Below are 17,212 nucleotides of genomic sequence, written 5' to 3'. Positions count from 1 at the left end.
AAACATCAGAAATACAAAATATCCAGAAAAATGAGGTACATGCTTTTTATTTTAACAAGGCATGTAGCTCCAAACCAAGTGAAGAGACATAGACCAAAATAAATTGCTAAATTACTAAATTTTCAAAGATAAGATTGTATTAATTTTTTCATGTATTTTAGTATGACATCTTGCTTGCTGAAACAATGAACACGCTATGACCTGGAAAAAAAAATTTTTTTTTTTTTGACACAAGGTCTCACGCTGTCACCCAGACCGGAGTACAGTGGCACCATCTCGGCTCACTGCAACCTCCAACTCTCAGGCTCAAGTAATTCTCCTGCGTCAGCCTCCCGAGCAGCTGGGATTACAGGCATGCACCGCCACGTCCAGCTAATTTTTGTATTTTTAGTAGAGATGGAGTTTTACTATGTTGGCCAGGCTAGTCTTGAACTCCTGACCTCAAATAATCTACCTGCCTTGGCCTCCCAAAGTGCTGGGATTACAAGTGTAAGCCACTGTGCACGGCCAACCAGGACAAATTTTATAGGGCTGTTGTTATTTAGAAATGCTTTTTTTTTTTTTTTTTGGAGACAGGGTCTTACTCTGCCACCCAGGCTGGAGTGCAGTGGCACAAACTCAGCTCGCTGCAACCTCTGCCTCCCAGGTTCAAGCGATTCTCACGCCTCGGCCTCCCAAGTAGCTGGGATTACAGGCGGGCACCACCACTCCTGGCTAATTTTTGTATGTTTGGTAGAGATGAGGTTTCACCATGTTGGCCAGGCTGGACTTGAACTTCTGACCTCAGGTGATCCACCTGCCTTGGCCTACCAAAGTCCTGGGATTACAGGTGTGAGCCACCACACCTGGCCTAGAAATGCCTGATTTTTAAATTAAACCTTGTTTAGAGGTTATATAAAACAGAGATATCTATTTAGCTCATGGCCAAAAACATTCAACCAAGTTAGAACATTCCAGAATATAAAGATCATGTTTAGGCAGTTAGGTAAGAATATTTGGTTCAGGTATGTCTGATTTAATATCTAAGGGATTTCTTTGATTCAGGACAAAATGAGAAAGAGAGAGCATCAGCTAATGACTTAGAAAACTGTTTTTGAAAAAACAACAACAACAACAACAACCAGATTAAAACTGAGAAATTAAATTAAGGCACATACACAGTTGATCGCTGAACAACTGAAGGTTTGTTCTGTGTGGGTCCACTTACACACAAAAGTTTTTCAATAAAAGTTATACCAAGTGTGTTTGCCTCTCCTGCCTCCTCTTCCACCTCCTCTACCTTTGCCACCTCTGCCACCCCAGAGACAGCGAGATCTATCCTTCTCTTCCTCCTCCTCCCCAGGCAGCTCAACATGAAGAAAAGAATGAAGACCTTCCTGATGATTGACTTCCACTTAATGAATAGTAAATATATTTTCCCTTCATTATGATTTTCTTAGTAACATTTACTTTTTTCTAGCTCACTTTATTGTAAGTTTACAGTACATAATGCATATAACACACTAAATATATAACAGTTGATCAACTGTTTATGTTATTGATGAGGTTTCTGGTCAACAATAAACCATTAGTAGTTAAGTTTTGAGGGAGCCAAAAGTTATACACGGATTTTCAACTGCTTGAGAGGTTGGCGTCCCTAACCCCTGTATTGTTCAAGGGTCAACTCAACTCTATAGCTAATTACAACGTATGCTATTATATGGACTTAATAAATCATTCACTTCTTCTAAGAACTCATACAATATTATGAAGTGGTTAAATAATTAGATTACTATTTAAAAGTCACCAATTGCTACCATTAGAAAGGAGAAGCAATGAGAAAACAAGTCCTGATACCCATGTTTTATGTTCTTAAGATTGTTTCAGGACTCTCGTTCAAAGAATTGCTAAGCTTAAACTTCTTCTAGAAGTCTGCAAAAGAATGTAAGATTGTGTGGTTCTAATGACTTGATATAAAAGCTCAAATGTCTAATTCACATCAAAAAGCTCTTTGTTAAAATATAGTAATATTCAGATGGGAATTAACAGTGGTGATTTATGATATGATTTTGTACTGAGACATGTTTGTCAGATAATGAAAACAAGGTCAATTTTCCTTATCACATCTAAAGTGCAAAAACTTCTATTTTCTATGTTGCCATTTAAGAAGTTCTCAGAGTATGAACTTTTGTCTCCCCAAATTAATATCTAAGTCATGATAAGCCAATTTCTCCTTAAGAACAATGTTGAAAATGAAGGGTTGGTTCCTAAACACAACACTAGGCAAATTTTTAAAATTCAATTTATAGATGCGTTTCATAGCACAGCTAATTTACAAATTTATAAACAGCAACGATACTGTCATTTTTATGTTAAACCCATACATGGAACTCTATTAGTATACTATATCATATAAGCATCTACCGAAAAATTACCAGAAAAAAACACAAACTTTTAACTTTAACTTTTTAAGTGCCTCGAAGTTTAGATAGATGTAATTTTATTTTCCCTGAGCAGCTGTTCATTTGGACATATTCCGTATTTATTGATATACTGTGTCCAATGCTAGGGTCATATTTCTTAAACAGGAACTTGGCAACTTCCAAATTCTATGGTAAATATTGACATGTCTCAGCATGTCAATATTTATACTGTCAAGACTTTGACAAATTTCAACAATGGTTGCATCTTATTTCTTAGCAGCCAGGTGCTTTTCTGTTTCAATTGAGCAAGTTCTTCTTTATCTCATAAAATCCTCATTCACTGCTCAGGTAAAATTACAAGTAAGTTAATAGCATCCTCTCACACAAGACCAGATTGAACTCTTTGCTTACTTCAACATTTTAGTCACTTCTGTAGGATTAGCAAAGCTATGGAAATGAACACAAACTCAGGATACAACGTCCTCCAGGTAATATTTGTTTTTGATTACTTAATCTCAAGCACAATTATCATTTGCAACCACATTACTAATGTGGAAGCCTTTTCAGAATCTATACAGGTAATCTATTTCCTTTTTTGTTAATCTTAAGGGCTAGGTAAAGATAAAACTAGTTTAGTTTATAGGCTGCGACAACAATGATCGATATTCAGAGGGCAATTTGAATTCAGAATGCCAATCATAAAGAGTAGTTGGGAAGTCTAGCTCATTATCTAGGATTAAACAAACAGTAGTTTAAATGCAAAATTAGTTTACTTAATTTTGTGTTACATGTCAGAGATACTGTTAACAAACTAATCATAATTAAAACAATCTTAAGAGCAAATCTCTGTATTGCTGAAAGAAAATCTTTGCAACATCTTTAAACACTCTGGGATTTCCCAGTGGTACACAAGCAGAAGTTTAACGTAATACGAAGTTATTGGTAGTAATGGCATCTAGTAATAACATAAATGCCTCATGAACAGTTTGGAATTTTGGCATGTATTTCTTCTTTGGCATGTATTTCTTCTTACTGGCAACACAAACCTCAAGAACATTTTTCTCCCGAAAAGTGCCTAATTTCATCAACATTAAAAATTTCCTGTCTACAACTGAACCCTGATCAATGATTTCAGCCAATGCCTTAGAAAAAAGCTCAACTCATTTTCATCAGGGCTGTGAGCTTCAACAATGACAAGGAACAAATTATCCAGGGCTATAAAATGCATTAACTCTCTCCTACTTGTATAAAAGGATACAGTACCTTTCAATTATTTTAAAGACAGCCACCTCTCTCCTAAGAAACAAGGAATAGCAAATAAGCCATTGATTTTACACTCAAAAGACCCAGGTTGAAATCAAAACTATGCTTCATAGCTGAGTGTCTTTCATCATGCCATTAATGCATTAAAACATTCACTGATCACTTTCAATATACCAGGATTTTATATCCCAAAGATCAGTAAGACACATTCGCAACTCTCTACTGAAATAGAGACACCCTAAGAGAATTATAATATAAGTTTGTAAAATACAGAGGTAGGGAGGGAGCTCCTCCGAAAAGCAGCACTCACCCTGTCCTAACATTTTAGGGAAGGCTTCCTTGAGTTACATCTAATATTATATGACTCTAAAGAGAAATGGTTAGGTGAAAACAACTTAGGGGTAGAGGAAGAAAGATAAGGAAGGGTATTCCAAGTAGAAGAGTCTACGTGAGTAAAGGCTTAGAGGCAAGAAATAGCATGATATACGGAAGTGATAAATAATTCAGTGTTTCAGACTGCAAATCAAAAATTACAGGTTCATGGTCAAGTGTGGTGGCTCATGCCTATAAATCCCAGCACTTTGGGAGGTTGAGCCAGGTGGATCACTTGAGGTCAGGAGTTCCAGACCAGCCTGGCCAACATGGTGAAACCCCATCTGTACTAAAAATACAAAAAAATTGCTGGGCATGGTGGTATGTACCTGTAATCTCAACTACTCAGGAGGCTGAGACGGGAGAATTGCTGGAACCCAGGAGGCAGAGGTTGCAGTGAGTAGAAATTGTACTACTGCACTCCAGCCTGGGAAACAGAGCAAGACTCCATCTGCAAAAAAAAAAAAAATTACAGATTCAAACACCAATCAAGTCAATCATTCATTTAACCAAAACCTACTGCGTACTTCTATGCCTCACACAAATGCTTTAGAATGTGGCATAAGACAACAAAACAGATAAAAATGCCTGCCGTCATGGATTTTACATTTTAATAGGGGAACACAATTAAAAATACATGTAACAAATATGTAAAATATATATAGAATAATGATAAATGTTGCAGTAAAAAGAGGAGAGAAAACAGGGTGGAGGAGACTGAGAGTATAGGGGTAGGTGCTATGGAAGTTGCAAAGCTGCAATTTAAATAGGGAGGTTGGGATATGTTTTACTGCAAAGGTGACTTTTGAGCAACATGTAAAAGATATGAAGGAATTAGCTGTATGGATCCAAAAGCATTCTGGATAGAAGAAGCAGTCAGTGCAAAGGCCCTATGGTAGAAGCAGGTCTGGTGTACTTAAGAAACAGGGTGGTAAGTGTGGCTGAAACAAAGGGAGAGAGAACACAAAGACATGCAGTCAGAGAGGTAATGAGAGACCAGATCATGTAGAGCAGAGGTGTCTGATCTTTTGACTTCCTTAGGCCACAATGGAGGAAGAATTGTCTCGGGCCACACATAAAATACACTAACACTAATGATACCTAAAGAGGTCAAAAAAAAAAAATCTCATAATGTTTTAAGAAAGTTTACAAATTTGTGGTGGGCTGCATTCAAAGCCGTCATAGGCCACATGGAGCCTGTGGGCTACAAGTTGGACAAGACTGATGTAGACTATCGTAAGCCAACGTAAGGCTGTTAGCTTCTACTATGAATCAAATGATTCACGAAAGGTTTTTAAGCAAAAAAGTAATGTTACTTCTTCTGTATATTATTTTGGAATAATTCTGAATTTACAGAAGAGTTGCAAAGATAATAGAAAGTTCCCAGATACCCTTCACCCAGTTTCTTCTAATGTTAACATCTTATACTACCACGGTGCATTTATCAAAACTAAGAAACCAACACTGATGCACTTCTATCAACTAAACCATAGACTTTATTTGGATTTCACCAGTTTTTCCACTAATAACCTCTTTCTGTTTCAGGATCCAATCTAGGATAACATACTGCATTTAGAATCTTACATGTAAATGTACAATTTTTGATTTATATTTTAAAAGTATCACTCTGGCTGACATATGAGAATAGACTGTAGGGAGGCAAGGACTGAAAAGAGCAGAGACTAGAACACAATTACTGTAATGTAAGCAAGAAATGATACAGGATAATAACAAAAAATCCGAGCAAGAGATGATCAGTATACTAATAGCAGAAATAGTAGAAAACTGTTGAATTCTAGATATACTTCATAGAAAAAGCCAACAGGAATTGTTGGAATACAAGAGAAAGTAAGGAGTCAAGGATGACTCCAAAGATTCAACTGAGTAACTGGCTGTATAAAGCTGCCATCAATTCAGATGAGAAGGAATGGGAAAGGTTTGGGAGGAAAGGAGTTCGGTCTGGGATATCTGAGTTCAAGATATCTTTTAAATATGCAAATGAAGATGCAGAGGTAGAAAAAGAGGAATTGGGACTTGGAGCATAGAAAACTCTTTAGAGGATTTTTGTTGCAGAGAAGAGCAAACAAATGGGGTTGAAAATGGAGAAAGGTTAAGAGGTTTACAACTTGACATTCTAGGATACATATAAATAGTAAAATGGTTACTTTAGTGAAGGAGATTAACACCTACCATCCACCTTATTGTTTGTGTGTGACAAGGGCAGCTGAAAATCTACTTATTTAACAAAAATCCCTAACACAATAAAATTGTATTAACTTTGGTCCTCACGTACATTTCAGTCTGAATTCAAAAGCCATGTGGGAAGAGAATGAAAACAAGGGGGGAAAAAAAAAGGACTAACACTCGAACACGAAAAACCTCTACCTGAGGTTAGGGAGGCTAGCTGAGGATGAGAGGAAAAAAGTAGAACAATTGTCTTTCAATATATGTGAATAACAGTGAATGAAAAAAGGAAGGTAATGTAAAAAGTAATGTAAATCAACCCTATCATTAACACTAGCAACAAAGTAAAAAGAGAAAATGCGGAGAAAGTGGTCTGGTGATATAAATGCAATACCAACTTAATACTAAAACCTTTTATAGCAGTCCTCTCCTTATCCAAGAGTGTACATCCCAAGGCCCCAGGGGAAGGCCCCAACTGCCTTCAATCTGAGCATGTTTCTTTTCACATCTTCTACCCACAAATTGAATTCCTTTTTTATCTTAACTAAGCTTTTATCACACACTATGGCTACAAGTTTGGCAGTCTGAGGTGTGACGGCAAAACTAGCATAAATTTCTTTTTGCTTATTCACAATTTTACAGATAGATTTGTTCTTACCATAGATCTTAGCAACATCAACATATGATATTTTTTTCTTCCTTATTAAGTGGAGAACTTTCACTTTTTTGCTTAAAAGAAGCACTTTACAGCTACTCTTCGGCATAACCAAATTGCCAGCATCGTTACCCTTGTGCTTTGAAGCAATAATTAAGTAAAATAAGTATTCCTAAAACACACACACTGTGATACCACCTCCATCAATCTGATAACCAAGCAACTAAAAGGCAAGAAGCTTATACAGCAGGGATATGCTGAACAAAGAGATGATTCATGGCCCCGGGCTAAATGGAATGGGATGGAATAAGATTTCATCACAACTCAGAAAGGCATGCCATTTAAAATGTATGAAATATTTCTGGAATTTTTTTTTTTTTAATTGAGATGGAGACTCGCTCTGTTGCCCACGCAGGACTGCAGTGGCACAATCTTGGCTCACTGCAGCCTCCACCTCCTGGGTTCAATTGATTATCCTGCCTCAGTCTCCTGAGTAGCTGGGACTACAGGCGTATGCCACCACACCTGGCTAAGTTTTGTATTTTAGTAGAGATGGGGTTTCACCATGTTGGCCAGGCTGGTCTCGAACTCCTGACCTCAAGTGATCCGCCCACTTCGGCCTCCCAAAGTGCTGGAATTACAGGCATGAGCCACCGCAACTGGCTGGAATTTTCTACTTAATATTTTCAGGCTGTGGTTGATCATAGGTAACTGAAACTGTCAAAATCAAAACCTCAGATAAGGAGGGACTACTGTATTTAGTGCCTAATATATGCAATTCAACAATTCCTCCATTATAATTCCTCCTCTCCAGAGACTTTTAATTTACCAAAGCCATGCACAATAATAGTCAACACTTTCTGAGGGCTTACTGTATGCCAAACACTTGCCTAGATGATTTACTTGTAATAACTCGTTTAATCCTCATAACACTGAGGACACCTGTGCACTGGCTCCACAGAAAAATATAAATATCCACTATTTTTACATATGATTCAAATATACCCAAGAAACCAAAGTTGGAAATATTCTTCCAGATGCAGGTGAGATAATAATTTTTAAACAGGTCAGACGCGGTACAGTGGCTTACACCTGTAATCCCAGCACTTTGGGAGGCTGAGATGGGAGGATCACTTGAGCCCAGGAGTTAGAGACCAGCCTAGTCAACATAGTGAGCCCCGTCTCTACAAAAAATAAAATAGGCCGGGCGCGGTGGCTCAAGCCTGTAATCCCAGCACTTTGGGAGGCCGAGACGGGCGGATCACGAGGTCAGGAGATCGAGACCATCCTGGCTAACACGGTGAAACCCCGTCTCTACTAAAAAATACAAAAAATTAGCCGGGCGAGGTGGCAGTCGCCTGTAGTCCCAGCTACTCGGGAGGCTGAGGCAGGAGAATGGCGTGAACCCGGGAGGCAGAGTTTGCAGTGAGCTGAGATCCGGCCACAGCACTCCAGCCTGGGTGGCAGAGCGAGACTCTGTCTCAAAAAAATAAAATAAAATAAAATAAAATAAAATAAAATAAGCCAAGTACGGTGGCATACACCCATGGTCCCGGCTACTGGGGATACTGAGAGAGGAGGATAGATCGCTTCTGCCCAGGAGGTTGAGGCTGCAGTGAGCCATGATTGTGCCACTGTACTCCACCCTGGGCAACAGAGCAAGATCGTGTCTCAAAAATAAAAATAAATAATAATTTTTGAACAAAGGAATAACACAGTCAGATTTTATTTCTAGTAAGGAAAGGATCCAAGATGGTTTTAAACGAGGATTCATTGCAAAGCTGCCAGGAAGACTTTTGAAATTGTGATATAATCTGAAAACCAAAAAGTAGGGGGTTTATGTAAGATGATGCAGCTAAACTACCACCTCCCAAAAAAACTCACGTCAGATTAACTTTGATGTTTTATATAAATGCAATAAACATTATACATATTTGTTCAGCCTCATTTATTGGCACATGTGTTTCTCTCCATGGATAACTTAAAAACTGGCAATGTCGTTCTTTACTATTTTGAAGCTCAGGTACATAAGAAGTCATGGCCTAAAGTTAATTAAAATATATAGACATAGCAAATCAATTGTGATCTCTAACAAGTTAAGCTTTCTGATGCTCTTCACAGGTAGCCTGAAGCAGAGCTTCATACAGAAGTATTACTCTTAAGTGTAACAAAGATCAAGACAATCTTCACATGAAAGCAAGGGCAGTTATTTCTACAGACAAATTTACTACCCTAAAAGCCAAGCTCGATAAGTTGCACAACATAATTTCCATAGCTAAACCAGGTTTGTTTAATTTGAATGTCAAGACCTAAAAGGTATAATATAAAGGAATTACAAGACAGAACATTAAAAGACTTTTTTCTTCCTTAGGTGGAGAGTACTGTATTTTTTTTATACCTTTCTTATTCCCCTCTCCCACAACGTTATTAAATTCCTTAAAAGAACAGACCATCTTTGTTCCTATGCTGCAATCTCAAGATCTATGAATAAAGCAGGCACCCAGTAAATACTTGCTAATTTGTGTAATCGACCAACTCTTGACAATTCAATATAACAGACACAAATATCAAGTTAGTTAGAGTTTAAAACAAAACCTTTGTGTGCCCCAGTGAACGATGTAAACACAAACAGCAGAATCCCAAATCTTCTAATCATTTGTGTTGCCCTAAATACAAAAGGGTCTCATAGGCCGAATACAGCTCATAAACCAACATCTCACGTGAGTTACCTTCTCTCTATCCACCTTCTAAGTCAATAAATAAAAAATTGAAAACATTCTGAAAGGAACCCTCTGCTGCCTGAGAAAAAATACACCACACATTTAGAGCCAACAGGTTGCCTTAAGAGGGCAAAGAGTGAAAAACTCTCCTTTCTAATACTTTATCAGAATTCGAAGAACTACGCAAATTCAAACACGTCAAAGCTCCTGTTTCTCCATCGATAAAACGTAGAAAGAAAAACGTGCGTGCGTGTGCGTGTGTGTGTGTGTAACAGAACCTCACCTAATGGGATAATTAAAATCAGAAAAAGCTAAATTCTACTACTGATTAAAAGTTGGCTTGTCATTTGTCTTGCCAGTTGATCTCTCTGAAGTACCTATCAATTGCTGCAGTCCGTAATGGGCAGTTCCTTCCCATTGGTTACCAGAGAAAGTTCTTTCCTGACCCCAAATTGCCTAGTACGTTTCAGTCACGATGCCTGGATGGAACCCACAGTTTACCAATATCTGGGGACTGAAAGGACAGGCTGCTGCTGGGGAAATGCTCAAACAGCCTATTCAACACTACCCTCTGGATTCAACTGTCCTCCCAATCCCACAACTAACACAGAGCATTTCAAAAGTGCTTCGCATTCCCAAGAATCCCCCAGATGCAAATGGAGAAACTGAAAAGAGGGTGAACAGGTAGGTTCGCACTCTGAGGATGATGCCGGGAACCCTAACATCCCCAAAAGCCCACAAGAGGAAGGCGCGGGAGCTCACAAATTGAGGGGGATTCTCACACTGTGGAGTTCTAGGGGTAAGTAGCAGGGAACTTTTCTAAAAAGAAAGCAAAAGATAAAAACAGAAAATCATATTTTTGTTATTTAAAGAGGCACCCCCACTTCCGGACCCTACCTCTCCGTGACTGTACTTCCGGTCTCCTCCGAAACGCCCGCTTTCACAGATCAAGTTCTTGCAACCAATGAGAGCATCAGCTACTTCCGCCGGCCTGCGGGGCGTGGTATAAATCCCGCCTTTTCCGGTGGAGAGAAGCCTATCCTAGCGTCTTAATCGCCCGGCTCTGTAGGCGGTGCCGTGACAAGCCCAACCGGACGGCTGGAGAGGACGAGAAGGGCAGACGGGGCGTGCAGCCTCTTCCGCCTGGGGCCCGGAAGGGTGACGTGGCTGCAGTATCGCCGGCCTCGCTATGGTAAGAATTGCGGCTGCCGGGTCGCGGTTAATCTTCGAGAAGGGATTGTGGATCTAGACTAGGGCTGGAGGTTGTGCGGCAGCCCGGGGTGTGTGGCCCTTGGAGCCATGTGGTCCCTCCACGGTCAACTAGAGAGAAACAGGACGGACTGTCCAAGAAAGACTCCTGGGTCGCTGAGCCCGCCCCTCATGCAAAGTCCGCTTTCCTACTTTGTTTAGGAAAAAAAAAAATGCGTTGTTGTGTTTTAACACGTTGGCTGCGTAGATTATCTGGGGTCATTGAAGCTTTGAAGCATTAGAGCTTCTCGAGTTTCAGCTTGTTTTCTTGCATCTCCTTATCTCACCCTAGGGGCTTTACTCTGGTGTTACTATTTGATTTTGTGGGGAGGTTCCTTTGGCACCAAACTCCATACCTTCGTTTTCAGCTGTTTAGTCAGTAGCCTTCTGGACCCTTCCACATTATTCTCTCAACTTTGAAAATGCTACTTTACAAGCTATAGGTTTTAATAGTTAAGAGTTCTCTGCAAAGGTGGATTGCTTTTCTAGGGGCTTAATATACTTATTGGAGTGGTGTCTAGCCTCAGACCTTCCTCCTCTGTTACCTCCAGGTCTGTGTGCCAAATGTTGTGTATATTTCTGGGCAAAGGATGCGTGCCTGCGAATAGACCCAAAACCAACTATGACTCCAAAAAGCTTGAGTCTCATGGTGAAAAATTATGAGCCCACGTTCACAGAAGTTGCTACAGAATCCCATATAGCAATAATTCAGTTTCTTCTCTGGACGAATTTACCACCTGATGGGAAGATGGCAGTTGAGACTAGCAAGGGTATCACTCTTAATTCTTTTACATCTTTCTAAAAACTGAAGTTGAATTCTTTTACTCGTAGTGCAAGTCAAAGTTAACTCTTTTTATTGTCTCACTATCAGACTAGCTAAAAACAAGATGCGTATACTGTGCTGAAGATCATCAGTATATAAACTATCTTGTCATGCTTGTTTTTCCAAAAGTAGCAAGTACTTTCATTTATTATCAAGTCCTATGTACCAGACTCTTTTCAAAAAATCAGTTCATAAGCATGGAAATACCAAGTTCACCACAACTTCTAAGTAGGTGTTTACAAGTGAAAGAAGTGAAACATGAGGAGACTGACTTGCCTTGGATCACACCTAGTAGATTGTAAAGCCAAGACTCAAACTTATTTTAATGTCCAGATGCCCGAAATCTTCATGTTGTTATCGATAGAAACACAACGTAACTGAGGACGAAATAAGTCTTAGTGATTTGTTCCTTATAAGTATAAATATATAAATCAGACAGGTGGAAAACAGAAACAACTGGCAGGTGTTTTTTCATTCCTGTGAGATGTGAAAAGTACATTGTTGGCAGAGCTACGAAGTGAGGTTTCAAGGAGGCGAACTTAGCAGTTTAAGAACTGGATTAGTGTCTCAGTATCTTTGAGTTTCCACCTAAACTTAGTTTATTTGTGAGGTAATCCAATGTTCATGACTTAATAAACCTGAATTACTGTATTTTAATGAATCTTTTTTTTTTTTTTGAGATGGAGTCTTGCTCTGTCGCCCAGGCTGGAGTGGGCAGTGGCATAATTTCGGCTTACTGCAACCTCTGCCTCCAGGGTTCAAGCGATTCTCCTGCCTCAGCCTCCTGAGTAGCTGGGACTACAGGCGCGCACAACCACGCCCGGCTAATTTTTGTATTTTTAGTAGAGACGAGGTTTCACCATGTTGGCGAGGATGGTCTCGATCTCTTGACCTCATGATCCTCCCGCCTCAGCCTCCCAGGTATCGATATTTATTTGGAAGTTTGGTGATGCTTTTGTGACCAGAAATATGCCATTGGATTACAGGCATGAGCCACCGCCACAGCCAAGAATCTTTTTAAAAAGCATTTCAAGGACAAAATGTTTATCAGCAGTAATAATTTACATCTGTCAGGATGAACAGTAATTGTAGCACTTGTGAATTAATACTTTTAAAAAATTTCAGAATGCCTTGTTTCCCCCAATGCCTAACATCCTTCAGCATTTCTCTCATGTCTCATCTCTTTCCAAAAAGCCTCCCTTAACCTTTTCTATTTTCTTCTACTCTCTTTAGGTATCTATAGGGATATTCATGTATACTTCCAGTATCCCCCTAACATAACCCTTTTCACAGTAAACAGCAATAAGGTGTTGCCTACATTTCTCCCTCTCTAGGCAGAATTCTTAAAGACTAGGTATTTTAATCTCTACAGTCGTAGTGCCAGCTAGAGTTAGTACTCCATTAAGAATCTGGACCTGTAATCCCAGCACTTTGGGAGACCGAGGTGAGTGGATCACCTGAGGTTGGGAATTGGAGACCAGCCTGACCAATGTGGAGAAACTCCATCTCTACTGAAAATAAAAAATTAGCCAGGCGTGGTGGCGCATGCCTGTAATCCCAGCTACTTGGGAGGCTGAGACAGGAGAATTACTTGAACCCAGAAGGCGGAGGTTGCGGTGAGTCGAGATTTCGCCATTGCACTCCAGCCTGGGCAACAAGAGCGAAACTCCATCTCAAAAAAAAAGAGTCTGGGGATACAGACATGCTCAGTGTCTTCAACGATTTCACAGTCCAGTGGGGGGAGATGATTAAATAAGTGAATTCCATCTGTTTTCTGTTATGATGTAGCATGACAACACGTGTAGTGGAAAGAGCATGGGTTTAGACTGAGCCAAACAGAGTTAGAATCATGCCCAGTTCCCATCCTTTACTTGGTTAACTGTAAGAGAGTTTATTTTCATGTCTTTTTCTTGGTGTGCTAAGTGATTTTCACAAACTCTGCAAAGTAGGAATGATTGCCCACATTTCATAATTAAACTGAGTCTCCAGAGAATAGATGTGAAGTATTTTCTCTCTTGTAGCGGAAGATATGTAGAAAATCATTAAACACAGTGGAAGGAGTAGTTCTGGCTGGGAACTGCTTGAGAGATGTCCCCAAGAAAGAAAGTAATTCTCTCTCACCTGTATTTTAAAGAGTATTAGGGTCATTAGCTAGAGGTGGGACAGCGATCTGTATCCCATAGATAAAGGAAATGGCAGTTATGGGAACAAAAGGCATGAAGTTCAATAGTTGCATGGAGCCTCAATGTGGCAGGAATTAAAAAAAAGAAGTTAAGTATAGATGAGGCTAGAAAGATTAGGGCCAGATTTTGAAGAGCTTTGTGCCAGGCCAGACACTTTATATTTTGATGATGTTTAATTGCTTACTTGATAAAGGCTTTGGAGCAGGGAAATAAAAGGTGTGCATTTTAGAAAACCAACTGGTAACCGCATAGAGAGAGTATATTTAAATGGAGGAAGATTAGAATCTGGAAGACCAGCTTGAAAACAAGTGCTATAGTTCAGGTATACGATGATTGAATGTCTCAACTCTGATGAGCAGTTGGGTTGAAAGGAAAGGAAAACTAGGAAAATCATTTTGAAGGTACTTAGTGAAGGGTGATGAAGCACAGCTCCAGCTTGGATGATTTATTGGATGGGAAAGAAATACAGCAGATCCTCAATAACGTTCATGAGGAAGAAACTGGATTCCCAATTGAGGCCACTGTGTGGAGTTTGCATGTTGTCTTCATGTCTGTTCTTCCCATGTCTGCATGGATTTTCTCTGGGTACTCCAGTTCCTTCCCACATCCCAGAGATGTATACATTAGGTTTGTTGAGGTGTCTACACTCTCCTAGTTTGAGTGCTCTGCACCGGAATGATGTCCTATACTCAAAGCTACTCAGATGGCTGCCGGCACCTTCAACACTGAACTGAAATAGCATATAGCCAGCTATCTTACTTGTTTTTATTAATCTTTCTTAAGTGGATGTATAACTCATATTTATTTCAGTGTTTAATATTAGAAGGGTTTTGATATTTATTTGGAAGTTTAGTGATGCTTTTGTGACCAGAAATATGTCATTGGAACTTAACTCGTGTTTGTATCAATTTGCCTGTGGTAAAATTGGTTTTGTTACACATCTTTTGGCTTAAAGTTGCATTTTCCAAGGACCTGTGGATGACATTAAGTGAGGACTTACTGTGTTGGTTAAGAACCTACTCTGACAGGTGTTTTTTATACAAGGTTTTATTAAAGACGTATTATTGGCCATATTTTTCATATGAAGAAACAGATGCGGAGAGCTAAGTGTCTTTGCCCAAGATCACACTGCTTATAAATAGCAGAGCTAAGATTTAAACTGAACCGATCTGTCACAAAATGCTGTGCCCTTTCTATGCAACAGTATCATTAATTGCACAAAAATATTAAGAAGAAAAGCAACATTTTAATGTCATGGGTGGGTGAGGAGGTAGCAGTTTAGATAATAATTCTGTTGCTAGTATTGCTTTTGCGTCATCCATGAAAATGGCATCACAGTTGAAAGGCAAGTATCTTAGTGTTATAAAAATAGTTCTGATCTTATGAACCCATGAAAGGGTTCCATGAACTACACTTTTGATAACCACTGCATTAGGCTAATAGGAACCTGATATGGATGCTGATCTTCTCTAGCAAAGTTTTTGAATACCAATCGCAAATAAAAGCTTCCAGATGGCTGAGGCAGGCATTCGAGACTAGCCTGACCAACATGGTGAAACCCCATCTCTACTAAAAATACAAAAAAATTAGCCAGGCATGGTGGCGTGCACCTGTAGTCCCAGCTACTCAGGAGGCTGAGGCAGGATACTTGCTTGAACCCAGGAGGTAGAGATTGCAATGAGCCAAGATCACGCCACCGCACTCCATCTGGGTGAGAGACGGAGACTCCGTCTCGAAAAACTTCCAGGGAGTTTCAAGAAACTATAGATACCCAGACCAGTTAAATCCAAATTTCTGGGCAATGATGGCTTTTTAAGCTCCAAGTGGTTCTAATAAGCAATTAGATTTCTTGCCATATAATAGGACATTTTATCAGTCTTTGTTTTTTCTTGGTTGCAAGGTCAAAGTACTTTACAACAGGCTTTGCTCTTTGTCCTTCAGAATACTTTCTCTTGTCCAGTCTTTTTATCAAAGACATATATGAAGCATTTATTCTAATTTTTTTCACTCTATCATTTATCATTGTTTTGTGTATGCCTTCTCTTAATAACTCTTGACACCCTTTTGCCTTATCTTTAGATCTGAGGTGTGTATAAAATAGCTCCAAAACGAAGCAGCACAAACATAGCAAATTAATTGTAGGTACCATGATAATGAGATGAAAATAGCTACAAAATCAGTGTTGCCAGTGGAAAACAGTTCAGGCGCTTCTACTCTGAACTGTAGTTTTACTCATCATATCCATGAAAGTTGTTAAATGGAAAGTATTAAGTAGAAAAGGTCTCTGTACATTTTAAAAATAGGACCGGTCTTAACAAATGGTTATTTAATCCAGCCCCCTCATTTTACAAATGAAATGAAACTGACAGAGATATGAGATGCTGATTCATCTAAGGTCAAGTTTATATACTTGGATTACTTCATTAACCCAAATGTTTAGTGGCCACTGTTGCTGAGAAGCAATGGGTGATGAGTTCGTATCTAAATATTAATCAAGCCTGATTTCTTGCTCTCAAATTAAACGAAGATTACTTGTCTGTTTGGTACAATATCACCCTACCACATGATAAGCAACAAAGTTTAAATGTATATGCTAATAACACCAAAAGAGAATGTTGATAATTTTTATGTATTAGTGAAAATCTTTTCAACCAATACTGGTTACTTACTTTGGGCAATTTAGATATATGCGTGTTTGTGCATTCATATGCACACTAACATCCTTGCATTTTCATGTTTTCCGTTTTAAGAGGCTACATGGAAAATGCTGACCTGACCTAGATTTTCTAAATGATAAATGCTGACCCACTTTTCTAATGCTGAATAATTTTTATCACAATCAGGTCAGGAGTGTCATTTCTGTGTTCCCTTCCACCCCCAAAAAGGGATAAACTAGTTTCATGTAAAAGAAATAAATATTAATACAAGTAAAAGTGTTACTATTTGGAGTTTTAAAATGTTGTCTTTCATATTTAATTTTCGTTTTAAAACTGGAGGAATTAGTATGTCAATAAAAATTTATTTCCCATGTAAGAGGCAGTCAACATTTGAAGCTCCAACACAGTGTTATGCATAAACAAGGCGTTTAATCAACAAATTTGTTAAACAATTTGTTTGGTAATCCTAAAAATAAATAAGCTACATAGTGTCCAAGTGATCCAAAACTAATGAAAATACTGTAGATTTAGTCTCTCCTTTCTGCAGATTAAGTATGCTTAGTAACCAGTCATTGAGCACTCTCTAGGCACAGCTTGTTTATATTGATGTGTATATTTCTTTTGCTTTTCTCATTGTTTCTTTTTGCACTTTTATATTTTCCGTCTTCTATTCCTAATGTTTTCAGTGGTTTCTTTTTAAGATTT

General features: G+C 38.9%; 1 protein-coding gene and 1 long non-coding RNA gene across 4 annotated transcripts in view; one reads left to right on the top strand and one right to left on the bottom strand.

Moving 5' to 3' along the window:
* Positions 1-10,700, bottom strand: part of XRCC4 (X-ray repair complementing defective repair in Chinese hamster cells 4) — a 303,267-nt gene extending 292,567 nt beyond the window's left edge. For 2 of the 3 annotated variants that reach the window (XM_011944217.1, XM_011944218.1), the window contains exon 1: positions 10,494-10,700. The gene's annotated coding sequence lies outside the window, so the exon portion shown is untranslated. Of the gene's footprint in view, positions 1-10,448 lie in introns of all 3 variants that reach the window. The other variant, XM_011944219.1, reaches the window with a different exon arrangement.
* Positions 10,662-17,212, top strand: part of LOC105513369 — a 23,429-nt gene continuing 16,878 nt past the window's right edge. The window contains exon 1 of the long non-coding RNA XR_001002008.1: positions 10,662-10,788. This is a non-coding gene — a long non-coding RNA (uncharacterized LOC105513369). The remainder of the gene's footprint in view (positions 10,789-17,212) is intronic.

This window comes from Colobus angolensis, unplaced genomic scaffold (genome assembly GCF_000951035.1).
Source record: "Colobus angolensis palliatus isolate OR3802 unplaced genomic scaffold, Cang.pa_1.0 Scaffold23, whole genome shotgun sequence".
Taxonomy (NCBI): domain Eukaryota; kingdom Metazoa; phylum Chordata; class Mammalia; order Primates; family Cercopithecidae; genus Colobus; species Colobus angolensis.
This window is presented reverse-complemented; position numbering and strand designations above follow the sequence as displayed.